Consider the following 2,872-nt stretch of genomic DNA (forward strand, 5'->3'; position numbering starts at 1 on the left):
ACACACACACACACACACACACACAAGAAGAAGAAGAAGAAGGAGACTGAGGGTCCACTTTGATATGTTAAATAGGTACCCCAGCTATTTGTCCTAGGGTTTGAAACTTAACATTTGTAAATACCAGCAGTTGGGAGTCAAAAGTAGGATTCTCTGCAAGTTCAAGATCAGTCACAGCAAAACCCTGTCTGGGAGGGAATAAAGCAATATATTAGGAATCCTGTCTGTAATTCCAGTTACTAGAGATTTTGAGGCTGGAGAGTTTCAAGTTCTGCATGGGTGGCAGAAAAAGTTCAGTGTTAGGAAGTGGATTCCAGAAGAAGATTGTCAGTTAAGGTATATACATACACTTTTGATAGTTATAGCTTTAGGATGGTTATCAGTATAGCCCAAACATCAAAATATCTGCCTTTCCATAGGCTTGTCAGCACAGCACACTACAGCAGAAAACCTTGATTTTTCTGTTAATCTGACAGTACCCCTCTCTCCTCTCTTATTTTATTTTATTTTTTTATTTTTATTTTTTGGTTTTCTTTGAGACAGGGTTTCTCTGTATAGCCCTGGCTGTCCTGGGATTCACTTTGTAGACCAGGCTCGCCTCGAAACTCAGAAATCTGCCTGCCTCTGCCTCCCAAGTGCTGGGATTAAAGGCAGGCGCTACCATTGCCCGTCCTCTCCTCTTTTTGACATGGTCTCTTATATCCAGCTTTATACACCATATTCAGAGTATGCAATGCTGGGAAACAAACCCAAGACAGTACATGCTCGTTAAACAAACACTTGTCTCTTGAGACATATCCCCTGCACTCAGTGTAGTTCCCCCCCCCCCCCAAAAGCTGAGGACTGAAAACAAGGCCTGTGCTTGTTAGTCAAATGCTCTGCTCTGGAGCCAATTCCCCAAACACTCAGTATGCTTTTCATTTGCTGTGTGTATTATTGTTTATCATAATATCATAATATTGTTTTGAGAGGTCCAGAGACCTTGGGAATAAAAATTTCAATTCCCTGGGAAGCAGACTGGGCTCCTCAGAAGGCGCCACTGACAATGGGCCTTTAGTCAGTGATGGCCCTGGCTTAGGGAGGCTAAGTCTGGGACTGAGTCAGCTCCTGGGATACCTTGCTTGAGGAGATAACAAGACCAGAACTAAGCTGGCTTCTGAAACTCAAGGTCTCACTGAATATAATGAAACTAACATAGTCGTAGCCAATTGTACTAATGCCGCCTGCTTTACTCCTACCAATCATATTAGAGGTTACCTAATTCTTCTGGAAAATTCCTCTAGCCCTGAGTAAAAAAGGGGACCTGTGAACTTTATATGAGGTCTCTGTGTGCTGTAATTTTTGTGGAATTCCTTGGCCCTCTGGTCACTATACAATGCTTACAGTATAATACCTGGGATCTCAGCACCCAAGGAGTAGAAGCAAGATGATCAGGGGTTCAAGGTCATCGTTGACTACATAACAAATTCTAAGCCAACCTAGGTGTGCTAGCTAGTTTTATATCAACTTGACACAAGCTATAGTCATCTGAGAGGAGGGAATCTCAATTAAGAAAATGCCTCAACTTGACTGAGCTATAGACAAACCTGTAGAACATTTTCTTAAGTAGTGACTGATGGGGGTAGGACAATGTAGGTGGTGCCATCTCAGGCTGGTGGTCTCAGGTTCTATAAGAAAGCAGGCTGAGCAAGCCATGGAGAAGCCAGAAAGCAGCACCCCTCCATGGCTTCTGTATCAGCTCCTGCCTTCAGGTTTCTGGTTTGTTTGAGTTTCTGTCCTGACTTCAGGAATAAACAAAGATATGGAAGTGTAAGCCAAATAAACCCTTTCCTCCCCTAAGCTACTTTGGTCATGATGTTTCATTGCAGCAATGATAACCCTAAGACACTGGGCTACAGGAGACCCTGTCTCAGAGAGAGAGAGAGAGAGAGAGAGAGAGAGAGAGAGAGAGAGAGAGAGAGAGAGAGAGAGTCTCTTAGTAAGGGTTTTTATTCCTGCACAAACATCATGACCAAGAAGCAAGTTGGGAAGGAAAGGGTTTATTTTATTCAGCTTACATTTTCACATTGCTGTTTATCACTAAAGGAAGTCAGGACTGGAACTCAAGGAGATCCGAAAGCAGGAGCTGATGCAGAGGCCATGGAGGGATGTTCTTTACTGGTTTGCTTCCCCTGGCTTGCTCAGCCTGCTCTATTATAGAACCAAGACTACCAGCCCAGAGATGGTCACACCCACAAAGGGACCTCTCCCCCCTTGACCACTAATTGAGAAAATGCTCCACAGCTGGATCTCATGGAGGCACTTCCCCAACTGAAGCTCCTTTCTCTGTGATAACTCCAGCTTGTGTCAAGTTGACACAAAACCAGCCAGTATAGATAGATAGATAGATAGATAGATAGATAGATAGATAGATAGATAGATAGATAGATAGATAGAGACAAACAGATATATCTTTCTACACAAATCTAATGAGGTCTAACCCCAACAGTTATCCTGGGGTACATAATCTGTTGATTTCAGTCCCTGCTGATGCATATCTAAGGGAGCATGGTTCTTCTGTGACTCTGATGTCACTGAAAGACTGTTGTTATTTTGTAGATACTCCCTTCCCTTGGGCTTTTTTTCTTCATTGTCAAGTGGAAGTTGGCAGGGATACCCCTAAGTAACATTGTATTTGTTCCATTGTAACAGGGAACAGGTGGAGTCTGGATTTTCTCTTGCCTGGTGAAGTTAACACTCATCTTTTCTTGGGATCAGGTTTCCCTAGTACTATCTTCTCCTTTGTAATAACTGTGTGGTAAGGTAAGAACTATAGACAGGAGCCAGGTATGGTAGGGCACTCCTTTAATCCCAGAACTTGGGAGGCAGAGGC

The sequence above is a fragment of the Mus caroli genome, chromosome 7, assembly GCF_900094665.2.
Source record: "Mus caroli chromosome 7, CAROLI_EIJ_v1.1, whole genome shotgun sequence".
Classification (NCBI taxonomy): Eukaryota; Metazoa; Chordata; class Mammalia; order Rodentia; family Muridae; genus Mus; species Mus caroli.